Here is a 21,482-nt window from a genome sequence, read left to right on the forward strand (position 1 = left end):
CCTAGAAGTCAAAGGCTCTTCCATCATGGATACCTTACATCCTTTATTCCTCCTCTCAGCTTAGTGAAAGAAATGATTATTAATTCTTTTATTGATAGCTAATTGAGATTAATATTTTTTCCCTTCTATTCCCTCATTCTAAATTAAGGTTCCCAAGGACACTTCTAACATTGCTGCAAAATTTACCCCACTTAGACTATTTTATCTTGGTGGAATTCTTGCTGCACCCAACTAGAAAAGTTACAAAGAGAATCTAATCTAGCATAATTCAGACTCATTGTGTTCTCCTCAGTCCTGGGTGGGGAGTAGATCCTTTTATATAGATTGCCCAAAGGTATCTGTCTAGACAAGAGACTCTCCTTGTCCCTGAATGAGATAATCAAAGTCAAGTTCCCCTTACCCAATCTCTCATTAGAACAGGTCCACATCTCTTTATAATATTCTTTTTTTTTTTTCATTATTAACTAGCCAGAGTTGATTTCTGCCGGACAAGAATATTCATTCTTCCAAGGGCATATAAGCATCCAGAAACTTCCATGATTCATCTTTGGTTTATGTGAGAAAGCCAAATGACCATACTTTTATTATTTACTAGCCATAATTAATAAAATTACCAACTACCCCAAAATTGTTTCTTTTGGACTTTTCATACATCACACCAGGATGACTAAATATTTTAATCAAGTACACAAAATGAAGATCATTGAAGAAGGACACTTTTCCCAAAGTCATCAAAGAAGAGTAGGAGCTCAAAGTTAGAAGGGTACTCAAAGGTTAATGACCTCTAAAACATCCCAGATAAATACTTACCTATCTACTTCTTGGAATACCTTTTAAAGATCAGTTTATTATTTATTTATTTATGTTATTATTTATTATTTTTTAAATAAGTTTTTGATGCATTTTGTTTTAACATAAATTTTGTTGGCAATCTTAGATTACCCAGATCTTTTTTTTTTTTTTAAATAATAACTTTTTATTGACAGAACTCATGCCAGGGTAATTTTTTAACAGCGTTACCCTTGCACTCACTTCTGTTCCAATTTTTCCCCTCCCTCCCTCCACCCACTCTCCCAGATGGTAAGCAGTCTTTTACATGTTAAATAGGTTACAGTATATCCTAGAAACAATATATGTGTGCAGAACCAAGCAGTTCTCTTGTTGCACAGGGAGAATTGGATTCAGAAGGTATAAATAACCCGGGAAGAAAAACAAAAAATGCAAGCAGTTTACATTCATTTCCCAGTGTTCTTTCTTTGGGTGTAGCTGCTTCTGTCCATCCTTGATCAATTGAAACTGAATTAGCTCTATTTATAGAAGAGCTCCACTTCCATCAGAACACATCCTCAAATAGTATCGTTGTTGAGGTATATAATGATCTCCTGGTTCTGCTCATTTCACTCAGCATCAGTTCATGTAAGTCTCACCAGTCCTCCCTGTATTCATCCTGCTGGTCATTCCTTACAGAACAATAATATTCCATAACATTCATATACCACAATTTACTCAACCATTCTCCAATTGATGGGCATCCATTCATTTTCCAGCTTCTAGCTACTACAAACAGGGCTGCCACAAACATTTTGGCACATACAGTCCTTTTCCCTTCTTTAGTATCTCTTTGGGATATAAGCCCAGTAGAAACACTGCTGGATCAAAGTATACACAGTTTGATAACTTTTTGAGCATAGTTCCAAATTGCTCTCCAGAATGGCTGGATATATTCACAATTCCACCAACAATGTATCAGTGTCCCTGTTTTTCCACATCCCCTCCAACATTCTGCTTTATCTTTCCCTGTCATTCTAGCCAATCTGACAGGTGGGTAGTGGTATCTCAGAGTTGTCTTAATTTGCATTTCTGATTAATAATGATTTGGAGCATATTTTCATATGGTTATAACTAGTTTTAATTTCTTTGTCTGAGAATTGTCTGTTCATATCCTTTGACCATTTATCAATTGGAGAATGGCTTGATTTCTTATGTGAGTCAGTTCTCTATATATTTTGGAAATGAGGCCTTTATCAGAACCTTTAACTGTGAAGATGTTTTCCCAGTTTATTGTTTCCCTTCTAATCTTGTCTGCATTAGTTTTGTTTGTACAAAAACTTTTCAATTTCATATAATCAAAATTTTCTATTTTGTGGTCAATAGTGATCTCTAGTTCTTCTTCGGTCACAAATTTCTCCCTCTTCCACAAGTCTGAGAGGTAAACTCCCTATGTTCTTCCAATTTATTTATAATTGCATTCTTTATGCCTAAGTCATGAACCCAGTTTGATCTTATCTTGATATACGGTGTTCAGTGTGGGTCAATGCCTAATTTCTGCCACATTAATTTCCAATTTTCCCAGCAATTTTTGTCAAATAATGTGTTCTTATCCCCAAAACTGGGATCTTTGGGTTTGTCAAACACTATATTATTAAAGTTATTGGCTATTTTGTCCTTTGAACCTAACCTATTCCATTGATCAACTAGTCTATTTCTTAGCCAATACCAGATGGTTTTAGTAACTGCTGCTTTATAATATAATTTTAGATCTGGTACAGCTAGGCCACCTTCATTTGATTTTTTTTTTCATTAATTCCCTTGAAATTCTTGACCTTTTGTTTTTCCATATGAACTTTGTTGTTATTTTTTCTAAGTCATCAAAGTAGTTTTTTGGCAGTCTGATTGGTATAGCGCTAAATAAATAGATTAGTTTAGGTAGTATTGTCATCTTTATTATATTTGCTTGCCCTGTCCAAGAGCATTTAATATTTTTCCAGTTGGTTAGATCAGACTTAATTTGTGTGGAAAGTGTTTTGTAGTTTTGTTCATAAAGTTTCTGATTTTCCCTTGGCAGATAGATTCCTAAATATTTTATACAATCAATAATTACTTTAAATGGAATTTCTCTTTGTAACTCTAACTGTTGTGTTTTGTTAGTGATATATAAGAATGCTGATGATTTATGTGGGTTTATTTTGTATCCTGCAACTTTGCTAAAGGTGTGGATTGTTTCTAATAACTTTTTAGTAGAGTCTCTGGGGTTATCTAAGTATACCATCATATCATCAGCAAAGAGTGATAATTTGGTTTCCTCATTGCCTATTCTTATTCCTTTAATTTCTTTCTCAACTCTTATTGCCAAAGCTAGCATTTCTAATACAATATTAAATACTAACGGTGATAGTGGGCAACCTTGTTTCACTCCTGATCTTATTGGGAATGGTTGCAGTTTGTCCCCATTACATATGATGCTTACTGCTGGTTTTAAGTAGATGCTACTGATTATTTTAAGGAAAAGTCCACTTATTCCTATCTCTCAAGAGTTTTTAATAGGAATGGATGTTGGATTTTATCAAATGCTTTTTCTGCATCTATTGAGATGATCATATGGTTTTTGTTAATTTGATTATTAATATGGCCAATTATACTGATAGTTTTCCTAATATTGAACCAGCCCTGCATTCCTGGTATAAATCCTATTTGATCATGGTGTATTATCCTGGGGATGATTTTCTGTAGTCTTTTTGCTAATATCTTATTTAAAATTTTAGCATCAATATTCATTAGGGAGATTGGTCTATAATTTGCTTTCTCTGTTTTCAACCTACCTGGTTTAGGTATCAGTATCATGTCTGTGTCATAAAAGGAATTTAGATTGCCCAGATCTTGAAAAACCTCTGATTTTTTTTCTTACAATCATTTTTGAAAATGCTTTCCTTTCCTTCTAAGTTAAACCCTCCTTTCTAACAAAGAAAAACAAGCAAGTATAAATACCCAGTACAATGGTTGTGGCTGATGATTTACACATTAAATTACATTGAATCAAGTCTGTATTGGTACCTAGAGATGTTTGGAGGGTAGGGGGGAAGTGATCATTTGCAGAAAATATGGATCACAAATAAGAAATAAGAAATGAGAGATCAAGTCTTGTACATGATTCAGAAACCTCATGCCCATATATCATAAATATTTTATTTGAAATAGAATTAAGAGGTGCTACACATAGATGGTACCAAACAGCATCATAAAAATGAAATTATTTATATATTAAACAAATAGGAAAAGATTCATTAATGATAGGGAATTCATCCCTGAATCAGCTGTCTAGTCAAATTATCATTTCTGGAGTAGAGATAATGATTAAAATTTTTAAACCTGAAAGAATAATAATGAGGAATAATATGGCAATAGAAAGTGCTCGATTTTCACATTTAAACAAATAACTTAAAATGAATAATGGATAATAGATAACAAAAATGACATTGACATTATTTTATAAAGAAGTTTACACAACATAAATCAATTGCTATAACAAAACAACTCCCCCCCCACTTCCTTAATCATTTCATTTACTTGCCAATCTGAAAGACATGACAACTAAAGACATCAATTTAGAATATAAATGCATTTATAAAATTGTACTTAGAAGCATCAGGGATATTTATAAATAGCAACACAACATTGAAGGCTAGATCAAGTTTAAAGAAGCACTGAAAAGAGAATTAATCAAATAAATTCTTGAGGATATTTAAAAATGAGAATAAAGGGCAACAACAAGTAGAAGAAAACAGAGCAGATATGCATAAATTTTTAGAGCAGTTTTCACCATCAAGGACAGTAGGGCTACCATATTTGGAGTTCTTGTTGACTGGCAGTGCCAGCTATGTTTCCAGAGACATAATGGTGCTAGGGAGAACAAAAATGGGCAAGACTGTCAGATGAGGCCTTCAAGTGTGCAGAGTCAATCTGTGTTGAAGATGAATGTTGTGAAGATGTGGAAAGTTATCTAAAGAAAAGAAAGATAATAGAGATACAGGGAAATTAAAAAAAAATCTTTAATATTACCAAAAATTATAATGACAAGGAAAACATTAATCATTATTGACTTATAAGTCTACTTACCCATTTATGCAAAATATTTATGAAACTCACTTACACAACTATTGAGGATATCTTTGTTGAAGATATTAGTAGGGAACCAGACCAGCTTTGGCAAGAAAAACTCTATATCATTACCATCTTGTAATTAATTGTAAAAGTAAAGAGTATTTAGATATAGAGAATATGGAATTCCTTTGTGTTTCTTGTTTTGGATTATGAAAAAGCAGAAGAAAACATTCCCTAAAATATCTTTACCCCAAAACAGGTCTTCTTGTCTTTACATTAAAATCACTTAAGATTTTTTGAAAGGCTGGAGAAAAGAAATAATAATACTATTCAACAAACTTCTGATCTTGAAAGTCAGTCAAGTTCCTAAAACAGAGTGATATATGTTAAGCAAAGGTATTTGTTATTATGATGGAGGAAAAACAGTTCAGAATCCAATTAAAGAGCAATGTCTTATAGATACCAAGCTCCCCCAATACTCCTGTTTGTGACTGACATTATGCTGGCTTGCTAAAGGCCCCAGAATTTTACAGAGCTTTCTAGAAGAAATATTTAACTATTTAATGGAGGTTAACTTCACCATCCAAAAAAGAAAGGATGAAGAATATCTATTGTTCCAATTAATATTTAAAATTGAAAAGATAACCTTTATATGTGTGCATATATTTATGTATAATTAAATATATGCACAAGTATATGCATGTGTACATACAGCATATACAGTGTATTCTATGTACGTGTGTACATATACATACACATATGGATAAGTATGTGTGTATTAATTCCTAGGAGGATAATGGAGAAGTTAGATCAGGAGAATGTGGTTATGATTACTGTTAGTTCACCTTATAGGTTAATGATAGGGGGCTGAGTAAGTTTGTCACGCTAGCAAGTAGTCATCAGGTGCACATAAGTGGAAGAATCATTTGGAGGCTTCGGGCTAGGATTAAGGTTCAGCTGTGGTTGTATATATGTACATACATATATGTACACTAGAAATTACAAATGGACAATATATTAGGTCCAGAATTAAACAGCAAAGAGTGGATAGTAGTGATGTAAAAGCTGGTTTGTCTTTTAATTGTAGAGCTTTAATGACCTCTTTCAGAGACAAGTACTCATCTTTTAATATCACTATTACACAAGTATTGCAATATACCTGTGAAGCATGAAAGACTAATGTAAAATTGAAATGAACATCATATGGAGGTTATAGAAAGATACTCAGTGGGAATACATAGGAATACACCAATAGGGAATATACCAGGGAAGAATTTCAAAGGACAGAAACAAAAAATATCACTAATCTAATGCTAGAAGGGACCTTGGGGATGATCTAATTTATTCCCCTAATTTTACAATTGAGAAAACTTAGGCCCAGGGAAATTAAGTGCCTCAAGTTCATTCAGAAAGGAAATATCAGAGGTGGGGACAGACTGAGTTTCTCATATTCCAGAGACACTGCCCTTTGTCCTGTGTCTCAGTGTTATCAGAGAAATGTGATCAGAAAAGAAGACAAACTGGCTAAAAGTTGATGACAAAGGATGATGGATAAGGAACCCAAGTGTTCCAATGATATCATCATGACATCAGAGAAAAAGAAAAAAAATAAGGAAAACCTCTGGGACATTGGGTAAATACCCCATGGTAAACTTAAGGAAAGTCATGAACAAGAGATATCCAGGATAAGCAGTGATAAAAATGAGAAAAATCCAAATTGATTATATCACTAACCGATTTGAATATGAGAATGCTACAGATTTTGTTCCTCTGTGATTTAATTCTCTATATAATAGATTTCTCAAAGTAATTTAGCTGAGGGCTTTTGTGCTGAGTACATAGCAGGTATTCAATTAAAATTTCTGATTTACTTCTCCATAATACTTATTTTTCCAATAATACAAATATTTCAATCAAAAAGCAGAATGTAAGTTTTTTCTCATTATTTCTGGGATTTAAACCAAAGAGGACTTTAGAAATTATTTAGTATAGTTCACTTGTTTTACAGATGAGAAAATTGAAGTAGAGAGGGGATAATGTGACTTTCTCACTATCATTCTGGTAGCAAGGAGACTTAAATGAAGGTCATTTGGTTCTATATCTTAAGTTATTGTTGGTGTTGTTTACAACATGACACCTCTTCCTTTAAAGACTGCTTATGGGAATAGAGAAAGCTTCAAGAAAACTGACCTCTTCATCAATAACCCAAACTTATTTTTTTCCCCTCACCTGTATATTGGTATATTGGTGCCCCTTTTCCTGAAAGTAAATCTACATTTCCTTTAGAGAGATAACCCCAAAATAAAATAAAAAAGCAAGCCATAGCTTTGTATCATTTCCATTTTCTTCCTGTTGCTTAGCAATCTTCACCCCTCCCCAGATTGTACTTGCCACTATCCTTCTCTGGCCTTACTGATGTACTTGATTACTCAACACATCGGGACCATTTATTTTGTGGTAAACAGAATAAATCAGTCCTCACTTGAGAGATTTGGTTCTTTTGCCTTTCTAATGTAACAAAATAAGACTTTCAAAGCCTGAATATTTCAGGAGAGACTTACTGTTTGGTTTCTGCTGCTTCTCAGAAGTCAAAAGTATTTAAATATTTGCTTTGCTAATAGGACTCTTTCAGTGTGAGTTGTTTCTGAATAACCCAAGCAAGTAGGTCAGTTGATTCCTATAGATATCTCTATGTAAATGAATGTTTCCCATATGGCATACAGCCACCCACATATAAGAATAAGTATGGCATAATGGATAAAATATTAGCCTTGGAGTCAGGATGACCTGGTTTCTGACACATGGTTGGTTGTTTGGTTGTTGTCCTTCATTTTCAAAGAAGATCAAAATAACAGCATTATGTTAGAGTTGAGTTACAGTATGTCTAACTGATCAGATCAATATGAGCTCAGAATGCTCTGCCACAGGTCAGCACAAATCGTCCCTATGAATATTTGGGGTAAATTCTCTTAACTTTGTGCATCTTGCATTCCTTCTTGGCTACTACAGTTCCACTTTGCTCTTAAATCACAGTTCCTTCTCTGAGAAGTGCATGCTATGTGGGAAGGCCCTGTGCCAGTGGTTCCCATGTTGTATAATCAATTCTGAAGTTCTTAAGAGTGTTCTTGAATCACTTTTCCTGACCACCTTGTGAGTGCTTACCATGTGTGAGTTCTCCATAAAATAATCTTTTTGGCAAGTATACATTTGGCATTTAAACAGTGCAGATAATCCAACAAAGCTGTGCTCTCTACAATAGAGTTGGACTACTTGGCATTTTAGTTCAAAAAAGGGTCTCAGGGTCTGGTAACTTCAGAATCTTCCTAAGGCATTTCCAATGGAAGTAATTCAGTTTTCTGGCATGGCACTGGTATACTATCCAGATTTCATAGGCATGTATCAATGAGGTTACCATAATGGCTCTGTAAACCTACAGTTTGGTTCTCAGTCTAATACCTCTAGTCTCCCACACTTTCCTTTGGAACCTCCCAAATACTAAACTAGGCAATGACACATACTGACTATTGGACCCTATGTAAGTTCCTCAGTTCCCAAGCATGCAGTGATAAGGGGAATTTTCTACACTAATGAAATTAAAGTTCCTAATAAATGCATGTACACATTTGTACCTATACATATTTATAATTATATATATATATATATGTAAAACACATTAGAGAGAAATTAAAATGCCTACTATTTTGGTGCCTCATTTTATGGTGGAGGAGACCCTAGTTTCTCAAAATCTGAGCTCTTAGGACTTTTCAAGAATTAAAACATGGACTTGGCAACCAATTTGGCATGCAGGTCTATCATCTGAAAAACAGGTTTGGTAAATAAAGAAAAGATTCTCACCAGACTATTTGTTAATATAAATAATAATCTTTGGCTACAGAAGCTAATGAAAAGTATCTACCATAACTGTAACTAGGGTAGAATAATATGATATTAACTTTTGACACCAAAATTTAGAGGGTACTGACAGGACTTAAATTCTTTTAGTTTTATAGAAACAACAGAAAATGAAAGTTAATTAGTTTAAAATAGCTAGTTAAAAATAGGAAGCCACCAGAGAGTACTTGAATTTCTCCTTAAAAAACTAATTCAAAAATGCTTTTGTTAAGCTTGCCATGCACATAAAAATCCATAGTTCTAGAAGCCCCTAAGATAAAGAAGAGTCTCAGTCTCTATGTCTCTATTATACACCCACAATGTTATAACCATAGATCTAACAGCAGGAAGGCTCACACATTTTAAAACAAACTTTATTATCTTAAAATAATATTACTCTGTTATTGCTACAGAGACAGAAAGGTAGTTCAGTGGACAGAACATTTGGTCTAAAATCAGGAAGTCATGAGTTAAAGTCAAACCAAAGTCACTCACTAAAAAGACGACTCTGGAAAAGTCATTTAACTTATATTTACTTCAGTTGTCTCATCTATAAAAATGGGGATAATAATAGACCCTCCCTTCAAAGGTTGTTGTGAGGATCACTTGAGATGATATTTGTAAAGTACTTTGTAAATATTAAGGTACTATATAAATGATAGCTAATAAAAAACACACAGTAGTAAAAAAAAAAACACACAGATATAATATAAATTATACATATATGGGCAGCTAAAAGATGCAGTGGGTAGAACATTTGACTTGGATCCAGGAAGTCCATTCTTGAGGTCGAATCTGGCCTCAGATACTTACTAGCTGTACGATCCTGGGCAAGTCACTTTACCCTCTTTGCCTTAATTTCTTCATCTGTTAAATAAGCTGGTGAAGGAAATTGCAAGTTGCTTTAGCATCTTTGTTAAGAAGACTCCAAAGGGGGATATAAAAAGATACAACTTAAAAATGACTGAACAACAAATGATTACATATATATATATATATTATTTGATGTTATATCATATACTTATATATTATACATATGCCATATATATTATTGCTTATATTCATATCATGATGACTAATTGGGACTATAGTTAGCTAGAGGTTCTTTCCAATACTGCCTTTTTTGAAAGAGTGTCCTTGGGGTACAATTGTTGTTTGTAAACTTGTTAGTGTTTGTAGTTCGGCCTCTAGACTTATGAATTTCAGTCTATTAGGAATGTCAATAAGATCAGCCAAGTGATTTAGATCTTTCCACCACTAACACTTCTTCTAACCAATGTATCTAGTCGTATCTAGCTGCTTCCATATTACCTTACAGCAATTTTCCCCTACTCATATTCCTTATAGTTTCCATTTCTGTTTTTATGTAGTTGCCACTTAATCATTTTACAGACATCCATCCATTCCTATTAGTTCAAATATCAATGATATTTGTGAAACTGTAGGTCAGAATTCTATGTTAGTGTTTGTGTTTGTTGAAGGGTAGGGAGAGCTACTTCTCTTCCTTTCACTCACAGAAAAAAAGAACTGGAAAGAATTTTTAGAAATCAGTGCCTGGGACATAATATATGTGGTTATTGACTGACTTACCTTTCCCCCAGACAAAAAGTTATCCAGGGACAAAAACTGCACAGCATAGTAGAAAAGGCATGACCAACTCATTTAAAAACATTTAGCAAAGGTCCCTAACTTTTTAAAAATCAATTTTATTGATATCTTTTCTTTTATGTCATCTACATTTTTCCTTCCCTGTAAGCCATTACTTATAACAAGAAATAATATTTTTGAAAAAGGAAGGAAGAAAAGAAGAGAGAAAAAATAATGAAGGAAGAAAAAAGTAAGGAAAGAAGCAAAGAAGGAAGGGGAAAAAGGAGGGAGGGAGAGAGAGAAGGAAGGTAGAAAAGAATGAAGGAAGGAAGGAAGGAAAGAAAGAAGGAAAGAAGGAAGGAAGGACAAAAAAGAAGGAAGAAAGGAAGGGAAAAAAGAAGGAAGGAAAAAGGTAGAAAAGAAGGAAAGAAGGAAGGAATGAAGGAAGGTAGAAGAGAAGAAAGGAAGGAAAGAAGATTAAAAAAGAAGAAAGTAAATGAAGGAAGATGGGAAGGAATGTAGGAAGCAAAGAAGGTAGGAAAGAAGGAAGGGAGGGAGGAAAGGAATGAGGGAGGGAGAAGTAATGGAGGAAGAAAAGGATGAATGTAATGAGAAACGTCAGAAGGCACACAACTAACTAAATGTGATACTTTGGGAAGGGTTACTTCTCTGCATCTTCTCATTTGTAGATTTAGGAGAGTGAACTATGTATTCTTTAATTCTTTCCCACTTCCAAAGTCACAGAATCATGCAATTTGAGAGATGGAAAGGACTTAGGCAACCATTTTAACCACCACATAAACAAAAGAAATCCCTATTATAACCTACCCAATACGTGATTCTCTAATCTCTACTCGTTGACTTCCAAGGAGGGAGAACTCTCCATCTCTGTCAGCAGCCCATTGTACTTCTAGATTCTCTGTTAGAAAGTTTTGCTGTTTTTGTCATTACTGTTGTTTTTTGACTGGGTGGTTTTGTCTGCTTGAGGCTAAATTTCCTGAAACAGGCTAAATTCTTTGCAACTTCCAACCATTGTTTCTGTTTCTGTCTTCTGTGAACAAACAGAGGAGAGTAACATGTCAGTTGTTGCCAACTAAATAGAGGCTGCTTACTTAAGAACACATTGAATCCAGATGAATCACCACTGTTGAGTTCAAAGCAGAACCTTCTCTGTCCAAGGTCACTCATCACTTTCTACCTGGAATATCTAAATAACTTTCTAAAGGAATCATGGAATATTAGAGCTAGCAGGCAATTAAGGGATCATTTTGCTCTAATCTTGTATTTTATGGTTGGAGAAACTGATTGAGACTCAGGTCTTGAACTTGAACTCAGGTTTTCTTATTCTAAGATAGGCATTTCTTCTTCTTGTATACAATATTCACTGACCTCTTGCATTTGAGTCTCCAATTTCCAGAGCAGCTAATGAAAACCCAAAATATTTCATATTTCCCTGTATGTAAACTGAAATGTAATGGCAACAATTTCTTTTCCCAAGCTAGGAGACTTTTCCCGCTCCTTGAAGAAGAATATGAAATAGGAGCAGCAGAAGTACCATAGAAACTTGTGGGAGAGGAAGGAAAAAGAAGAAGTAGCCAGATGTCTGCCCTGGAAACTTGAGACCTTGAGACTGATCTTCATTTTATTGAATCATGTCAATCTAAATTTTTCCTGGTGCAATAAAAATTAAAATGAGGATGATAAAATACTTCCATATTGTGGAGACATCAAAAGGAAGGCCGTACCCTATAAGCATCTTCCTGCTTAGGTGTAATCTCCTGCTAAACAGCATTCTATTTTGGAAGGTATTAATATTCCAGCATTTTTACAGCCTGGCTAGAACATAGTACTAATTAATGTGCAATGAGTCTGACTCCAGGCTGCTGTCAGGAAGGGGGAAAAAGCCCTTAGCTTCTGCCTTTTAATGCAGCACTCGTTCCTGCTCAGTCACTCTGTGCGTAGGAGTGTGAGAGCTGCAAACCACAAAGCAGGCAGCCGACTCTGACTCCTTCCAAACAAAATGATGGTGCAGAGCACTTAGCCTGGTTCACATGCCTCAGAAACAGGAGAGGCTTTGCAGGGTGGTGAGAATGGGGCTAGTCTACTTAGAGATCTCAGCACTGGCTCTATCCTGTACTGGATAGGCAGCACAGCTGGATGAGCTAAGACATGCTTTGTGGAAAATACGTACACATGATAATTGGCTAAGTCTGTGTAAGATGTGATACAATATGGTGTGTGTGTGTGTGAGAGAGAGAGAGACAGCAGAGACAGACAGAGAAAAGAGAGAGACATCTTAGAGAGAGGGAGAGAAAGAAGACATAGGCAAAGAAAGAAAGAAAGAAAGAAAGAAAGAAAGAAAGAAAGAAAGAAAGAAAGAAAGAAAGAAAGAAAGAAGGAAGGAAGGAAGGAAGGAAGGAAGGAAGGAAGGAAGGAAGGAAGGAAGGAAGGAAGGAAGGAAGGAAGGAAGGAAGGAAGGAAGGGAAAGAGAAAGAAAGAAAAAGAAAGAAAGAAAAGAGATACAGAGGCAAGAGGCAGAGAAACAGAGAAGGAGAGACAGAGACACAGGGAGAGAGAGAGTGGGGGTATATAGGTTTATACTGTTTGTATTATTGATTTTCATGTGATAATTTATATGCAATAGTGTGTGGGCGGATCACTGTGTGACTGGATGGATGAGTATTTGTGTGCCTGTCTATGGCAATTCATCACCTTGATTGGCAGGATCATAGATTTCATGTTAGAAGGAATCTTAGAATCCATTAAATGTAACCCCCACATTTTTATAGTTGGACAAGCTAAATTCCAGAGAAATAAAATCAGGTCAACTCATCTAGTATTTAAGCTCTTACCTTCTACCAGGCCTTGAACTAAGTGTTAGGGATAAAAAAAAAGGAAAAAGATCCTGCTTCAAAGATCTCAGAAACAGTTTAAAGAAAGAGACTATGGATGCTTTAGGCCTGAACACTGAAGTTTTAGGGCATTTGTTAGGGGCAAATAGCTCAATCCATTGTTCAGGAGAACTGGCTCCTTCTGCTGAAAGCACCTAACATCTCTGTTGGAACTGAGGGCAAACATATGTCCAAGATGACTCATTCAAAGTGCTCCAGGAATAGATGGTCTCTCAGTAAACCTACTAAAATCTTCTCTGAAGCCTCCTTGTACCAACAATCACTTATCCCCTGGAAACCCAGTGATTGCCTCCATGGAGCCTCTAGGGCTGGAGCCACAGTTCAGAAAGGTCTGCAGATGGATGGGGAAAACGGGCCTGGTACTGAAGCACTATTGAGTGCTTATGACCTAAAAAGAAAAAAAAAATGAGACAAGGCAACTCTCCTGATACTTCTAGGCTCCAGGCTGTAGTGATTATCCTGTGTCTGTGCTGCTTTCATTTATAGGCACATCATGTACTCTACAATGTAATAGAGTGATTTTTTTTATTTTATTTATTTATTTTTTTTAGTAGTTGGCACTTCTGGGCCTCATTCATTCTAATGGATCCCCAAGTACAAATTAGCCACTCAATTCTCCTGTAATCTGTGGACTATTAGTTTTCCCAAGATAATCATCCCATTAGCATTGGAAGGGGCCCTAGAAATAAATAATCTAGTCATATTTCTTCATGTTTAAAGATGAAAAAACTGAGGCACAAAAAGATGATGAATTATTTGACCAAAGCCATATAGATAGTAAGTTGAAGAACCAGAATTCAAACATAGGCAGCTTTTGATTCTAAATCTAGTTCTCTTTGTATGGTGGCATATTGCTTGGAATCCTTCTTATCTTTTGTTTGCTGTCCAGAGCAATCAGTTCCTCTTCCCCAAGGGGACATAAAACATTCATTCTTGATTTGAGAGTTAAGGGCTTCCCTCCTTCCTGCATTTTTTTTCCTTTTATCTTTACTTACATGCCTTTAGAGTGCCCCTGAATGCTGCCACCCTTTAACCTCCTCACTTTTGTATGAGTTGTGTAACCCAGTTGTTCTCAAAATGTCTCAGGCACTCTTTTAAGTGCCTCTAATTGTTTTGCACCATCAAGTCAGGTTAATGAAGATTATTATTGTTTCTATTATGACATATCCACTATGGCGAGTAATAGGAGGATTCATCCCATGCCCATCCCTAAATCCTTAACACTATATTAACTGAAAATATTCTACAATGAGTAGGGAATACTGTAATTATTCAGGATATGAGTTATTTTTAGGTGACATGGTATGGTAAACAGAAAACTGATTTGGGACCAAGATGACATTGAATAAGTCATTTAAGTTTTCAGTGCCCTAAGCAATTCGCTAACAATCTAAATTGCAGACAAGGTGCATTGGTTAAGGAACTTTCCATGCTCAGGAGTCTTCTATACCAATGAAATCATAGTTCTAATCCTAAAGGCACTTTTCCTCACCTTCACCCTAACTGCCCTGGTTGCCATTGTTACTCCTAGTCAAAGGCAATACCTTTCAGCATTGATCATCATTCTAGACCAGAGATCATAATCAAATCACAAAATCTTAAAGATGGAAAATTTCCTACATTTCCATCATGGTTTCCAAAGTGGTTTTTTTTCTTTTTTTGTTTTGTTTTGTTTTATCATTTTCTCCTAGACTACCTGCGATAAGCTGTATTCTTTCTTCACTCTATTCTATATATTACTGCTAGAGTCATTTCCCTAAAATTCAACTCTAACAATTTCGCTCCCTTTCTCAAAATCCATTTATGGTTCCTTAATGACTAAGACCAAACTCTTTCAGGTATTTAAAAACTGCTCCTTCTCCAATCCTTGTGACCCTGTCCTGATTGAATTTACAATTCCAGCTTTATGATGATAGCAAACTGAGGACTGACTTGAAAAGGTCTAGAACTCTAGATCCTAGTCTCTAAACATGACCATGTATGGTCATGGATTGACTGCTTAACCATTCATTAACTCAGTTTCTTCATCTGCAAAATGAAAATAATATTTGCTCTATCTGATTCACAAGGTTGTTGGGAGAAAAGTATTTTTGCAAACCTTAAAGCATGGACAAATATGAATTGTTAGTAGTGATAGTGATATAGGAATAGCAGTAGCAACAGCAGCAGTAAAAGTTGTAGTAGTAGTAGTAGTCGTTAATAGTAATGGTAGCAGTAGAAGCAGAAACAGTAATAGTATAAATGCCAAACCGGACTATTTAGTTATTCCCAAACATTCCCCAGATCCTCTACATCTACACATGTTTAATAATGTTGCTTCTTCCCCATCAGTGCACTAGGTAATTCTATAACACTATAAATTGCATTGGTAGAGGAAGTTTCTATGCCCAGGAATATTCTATACTAACAAAATCATATACATCACACATAACATTTTCTTACTTCTTTCTTTCCCACTGCACCTCTCTTTTCAGCTCTTTTTCTCCTCTAGATTTTTGTCCCATCCTTCCTCTATTCCTAAATTAATATCATCTCCACAAACATTATTTAGTCCTCGTGAAGGGTATCTGAGCTAGAAAGGATTATTCTGCATTAAAACCCCCACAAAATATAATATATATGTATTCGCTAAGCCATCCCAGAAAAGGATTGCTTTATTCCAAGAGTAGTATGGGTGAATAGGTAATGATAATAATAGTAATAATAATAAGCATTTACATAGCACCTACTATGTGCCAGGCATTGTGCTAAGTGCTTTATGAATATTATCTCATTTGATCCTTACCACAGTCCTGGGAAACAGGTGCTGTTTTATAGTTTAGGAAACTGAGGCAAGCAGAAATTAAATTAATTGGCCAATTTCACACAGCTGGTATCTAGAATTAAGTTCAGGTCCTCCTCACTTTAGGCTCAGCACTCTATCTACTACATGACTTAGCTGCCTTGGTGACCACCCAACTTTACAGTGCCCAGATTTACTGTTGGAACAATGTATGCTGAACAATGCATGCTGATCCTGGCACAGAATGGTATTGTGAGTAAAAGTGAGCTTGGTGAGGAGTGAAGCTCATTCAGATCTTATTTCTGGGTCACATGAATCTATAGCTGAACACTGATCAGTTCATAGAGGCCTCATAACAGATCTGAAAGTGATCCTTGAGATTACTGAGTCCATTCTCTTCATGTTTTGGAAAAAGACACGGTTCTAGAAATAGGAAGTAATTTTCCAAAAGTCAAATAGAAAATACCGGGTAAAGCTTGTCCTTCAATCCAGATTCTCAGCTTCTAGAGTCAATACAATTCCCTCTGAACCATTTTAGTGAAGAAGGAAGTGAGTTAAAAAAATCTGGGGGAGTTTTAGCAGAGGAAGGAGATTTTCAACTTATTGAATGTTAATTCTGATTCACAAAGGAGAAGGTGGGAGTTTGCTAGCCACAGGATGGGGATGAGGGTAAAGTACCAATTGACTCCTCTTCCTCTCCCCATTACCCCATAGTCTCTTGTAATAACAGAGATTGTTGTCAGCCTGTCCTCTTCAAACTCCACCGAGCAGGGAGGGGGTGGGAAAAGCAGAGAAATGGATTCAAGCATCTGGTTTAGTGAATTCTTGGTAATTGTGTCTCTGGGGGCCTGACAAAACTCACTTTTGGCTCCAATTTCTTTGCCTCAAGCCAAGATGGTGGAGGATGCTCTGTATCCAAGAGATACCCATATGTAGAATGTATATTCAGCTGTTGGTCAAGATAAGTGTTTTAGCACCTGAACTTAGATTGAGTCCTGACAAAACCCAGAGAAGTGTGCCTTTATTACTTTTTATGGCTCTCTGAGTGATAACTATGTCTAGTTGGCCTTCAAAAGTGACTTTATGAGGAGGCCTCCTGGCCAAATGCCAGAGGGAGGTCCAGCTGAAGTCCCATCCTCCTTAATTCCAGAAAGGCAAAGGATGAAGATAGCACTCAACCAGAAGTATACACATCAGTGGAGGCCCCAATTACTTGGTTATCCCATGGCAAAGGAAGACAAATCCTATCTCACAGAGCTGTTGTAAGGAATACACACACACACACACATATATGCACACACACACACATATGTCATTGTTAAGATTATTAGCATAGGGTTATAAAAAGCCTTGGTCTGGTGTGGACATTGAGAAATAGCTGGAAGCAATATAAAGAACATGATACTTCCAGTTGAAAGACCTAGATTTGAATTTTACTTCTGTTTAATAACTATCACCTAACATCTCTTGGCATCAGTTTCTTGAACTGTAATATAGAGATTAATAACTAAGTCCTGCTTTTATAGGACTAATATTAACAAGAGTCTCCCCACATGGGCTAAGAAAGATTTTCTCTAAAAGAAGATGAAGCTTGACTGATTAGCTGAAAGAATGAACCAAGGCTCAAATTGTATCCCCTTTGATGGTAAAGCTTCTTGGTGTGATTTCCTGTAACCTAATAGTATAAAAAGTTCCAACCATATAGGGTTTGTGCCCTTCAAATTTGGTGGATATCCTGAGTCCTCATAAGTTACTGCACCCTGTTCTTTTGACCATACTATATTTCCCTCTGGAGATGAAAAGGATGTTTCTACTGAAGCCAAATGCTGCTATCCTTCTTGAATATCCTTACTGTGTGAGGGCTAACTAAAGGGTTTAAGGATATATGAGTGCTTCATTTCATCCCAATATTAAAATTGATCCAGGCCTACCCCTATGCTCAAAGGTTATAAGGTTCAATAATATAAAGTAATTGTAAATAAATGGTAGATAGGTAGGTAGGTAGGTAAATAGATATTAGATAGATAGATAGAAGCTATTATTACATATATGTCCATGGATGAATGGAGGGATATTATTGGGGGCGATTAGGATGTCAACAAATAATTTATGACATAAAAAAGGAAAAAGGACTCACATGTGCAAAAATGTTTGCAGCAGCCCTTTTTGTTGTGGTAAGGAACTGGAAACTGAATGGACACCTATCAGTTGGGGAATGGCTGAATAAGTTAGGGAATATTATTGTTTTATAAGAAATGATCAGCAGGATGATTTCAGAAAGGCCCGGAGAGACTTACAAGAACTGATGCTAAATGAAGTAAATAGAACCAAGAGAACATTGTACACAGCAATAACAATATTATGTGATGATCAACTGTGATGGACTTGACTCTTTTCAACAATTAGGTGATTCAGGACAATTTCATTATATTTGTGATGGAGTGAGCCATCTGCATCCAGAAAAAGGACTGTGGATATTATATCCCCACATTGGATCACGACATAGTATTTTCACCTTTTTTGTTGCTGTTTGCTTGTTTTTTTATTTTCTTTTTCATTTTTTCCCTTTTTGATCTGATTTTTCTTGTGCAGCATGATAAATGTGAAATGATATATAGAGAATTGCACATATTTAACCTATATTGGATTACTTGTTGTATAGGGAAGGGGTTGGGGAGAAGGCAGGAAGAAAAATTGGAGCACAAGGTTTTGCAAGAGTAAATGTTGAAAACAATCTGCATGTATTTCAAAAATTTTAAAAAAAAAACATCTTATTTGAAAAATCCCTTACTTTTAAGGGATTCACTAGTGAAATGCTCCAAAAGCAAGATCTAATCACATAAAGTAACAAAGGGACTTTAACAACAAATACTATAAGAAATTTGGTAGCCAGAGGCCCCAGGATAAGATAGACAAAGGACTACAGACCAGATACCCAGGTTTCTATTTTCACTTTCCCACTAACTTCCTATGTGAGCTGGGAAAAACAACTGCCTTCTTTCAACCTTTAGTTTCCTCCTTTAAAAAGGATTGGCTCAGATTCAGGAATTCATAATGATTTAATGTTGTGGACCCTTTTGGCAATCTGATAAAGCTTATGGACCCTTTCTCAGAATAATTTTCTTAAATGCAGAAAATAAAATATACAGGATTACAATGGCATCCAAAAGTTAATGAAATAAAGGCATACTTTTTCCCCCATCCAAGTTAATAGACCCTCTGAAATGAATTCATGAATACTTTGGGATCGATAGACTATCAAATTGATTAGATGATCTCTAAAATTTTATCCAGTTCTTGAGATTCTATAATCTATGGATCTGAGGAAGACAGAAGTCTTGCAAGAAATTCATTAGTTTTCCTGTCCTTTCCACAGACTTTTGGTAAAGGTGAAGAAGTTTCAGCCTCAATAATCTCCTTCTCCCGCTAATCTTCAATATCTTCTTATCTACTCATGCCTTCTGTCCTACTTATAAACATGTCCACATTTTTTCTTATTCTTAAAAAGAAAAGAAAACCCCAAAAAACAATTTCCCTTTCCTTTGCCATGCCCTATGATACTAAAAAAATACACCAGTTTCCTCTATTTCCTTACTTTTCATCTGCTTTCACTCTTTTGGCAATCTGGATTCTATTTCCAGCTCTCAACTATAACTCCCCATTGAGTTAGCTAAGAATCTTTTAACTATTAAATTCAGTGGTATTACTGAACTCCACCTCTGAAGCTTTTGATACAAATGAAGAATCTTTCCTGGATCCTCCCTTCTCCTTTGCTTTCCTTCTTTCTGTTCTTTCATGCTTCTTTTTAGCATGGTGCTGGGTGCATAAAAGAAGGTGGTAAATACTTGTCCAGTGATTTACTCTTTGACTATTACTTCTCAGATTTTTTTTTTAAACTGGTTTATCATCCTGCTCTCATTTCCTAAGTGCTGATGGGTCCCAATCTTTTCTAAGCTGTCTTCTCTCCTTTCCCTATAACCTCTTCTTTTGTAAACTCATCAGTCCCCATGATTTTCATTATCATTTATGTGCAGCTGTTGGCTATATGTCCAACGCCTATTTCTATCCTAAACTGTACCACATGTTACCAACTGTCTGCTGGATGTTTTCATCTGGATATGCCATAGGAATCTCACAATCAGTTATATCCAAAATGTAACTTATTTTACTTTCTTAAAAACTCATGATCTTTCCTAACACTTGTTTCAGTTGAAGGAACCACCATCCCAAGTTAATATTCTTGGATTACTGATTCTGCCCTTTCATTTATCCCTCAGATCCTGATGACTTACTTGATTTGATTTCCATGGTATCACTTGTATTCATCCATTTTTCTCTCCTCATTCAATATTTATGTTGGTTTACCTGCTCATATTCTTTCAAACCAGCTATTTAAGTAGCTTCATAATTAGTCTTTTTGATAGTTTCCTTTTCAAACCAGTCCAATGGGCAATGATTAATTTCTTAGAGTACCAGGTACTCTACTAAGAGCTGGAAAAACAACAACAACAACAAAAATTGTCTCATCTTCCACACAGCTACCAAACTAAAATTCCTAAAACATATACATGACCATGACATTCCTATACTCAAAAGTCTTCAGGCGCTTTATATTCCCTCTTGGATAAAAGGCAAAATCCTCAGTCTAGCATTTAAAGTCTTCCAGAATATAATACTACAAATATACTATTATTTATCTGTTTATCTATGCTCCCATTTACCTTCCTAATCTTTTTTTCTTATTACACAATCAGTTTCTCATAATTTCTGTCCCAATCCACCAGGTTTTCCCCCTTTATGTGCCTTTGAACAGGTAAGGTTACCCATATCTTTAAATAGTCTCTCTTTATATTTATCTTATAGATCCCATAATTTTTTTTCAAGGCTTAGCTGAGGAAGAAGAAGGAGGCAGCTAAGAAGGAGAAAATGAATAGGCCATTGATATTAACCAAAAGATCAACCAATGTGAATAAACACAGCATTTCTCACTCACTACTCCCTACCAATGTGAATAAATGCACAATGTTTCTCACTCTCCACTCCCCAACAATGTGAATATATACACAATGTTTCTCACTCCCCACTCCCCAACAATGTGAATATATACACAATGTTTCTCACTTCCCCAACAATGTGAATATATACACAATTAACTCTCCACCTCTCTAACAATAAAACATCTTCCTGAGGACCAAACTTGGTCATGATAATTTTAGATGCCATTTTTTTTTTATTTTATTGTTGCTGTTTTCTCTCCATTTATATTGTTTCAATTACAGTGTATATTACTTCTTGGCTCTGCTTACTTTATGCTGCAATTTCTATATGTCTTAACAATTTCATTTTTGTTTGTCAGCATGTCCCCAAAGTGCTAGTGAAGTATTAAGTAACTCTAAAAGTTTTTCAGCTTAAAAAAACTGCACTAAAATTTT

The sequence above is a fragment of the Antechinus flavipes genome, chromosome 4 (genome assembly GCF_016432865.1).
Source record: "Antechinus flavipes isolate AdamAnt ecotype Samford, QLD, Australia chromosome 4, AdamAnt_v2, whole genome shotgun sequence".
Lineage (NCBI taxonomy): Eukaryota > Metazoa > Chordata > Mammalia > Dasyuromorphia > Dasyuridae > Antechinus > Antechinus flavipes.